The sequence below is a fragment of the Penaeus monodon genome, chromosome 34 (assembly GCF_015228065.2).
Source record: "Penaeus monodon isolate SGIC_2016 chromosome 34, NSTDA_Pmon_1, whole genome shotgun sequence".
Lineage (NCBI taxonomy): Eukaryota > Metazoa > Arthropoda > Malacostraca > Decapoda > Penaeidae > Penaeus > Penaeus monodon.
This window is the reverse complement of record NC_051419.1, coordinates 31,077,042-31,077,562: the sequence shown is the minus strand read 5'-3', so window position 1 is coordinate 31,077,562 and position 521 is coordinate 31,077,042.

Below are 521 nucleotides of genomic sequence, written 5' to 3'. Positions count from 1 at the left end.
CGCGTTTTTTGGAGGGGATATTCTTACGGACCCCATACAATAAAATTTTGAAAAAAAAGTGAGGGCCCTATGAAATACTATATTTTTTTAAAATTTGTTTGCAAATGTAGCCCTATAATTTTACGGATTGGCTTAAAAAGGAAAAAAGCTGGCTGAATACCCACCACACCACGACCCCGCAAAAGTGCTCTATCCCACATTGTGCCCGCCCCTGCCAAAAAGACAGTAAAGCCCCTCTGCCAACATTCAGGCTGGCTGGGGCCCCCCTCTACGTTTTTACATTCCCCACCCCCTCCCCAAATTTCCTCCAAAGAAATCACAATTTTTTTTTAAAGCCAAACCTTCACATTGGCAAAAAGTCTTTCCTTTTCAAGGGGTCGTCACAGAAAAACTGAATATCCCTGCCCCCCAGCCCTTCCAAAAAATGTCACATTTCCCCCTCCCAAACATACCATGCCTGGTCAGGGACACCAGGCAAATGTATAGGCTCCCGGGTCAATTTTCGGGGTTACAGTTTCTTA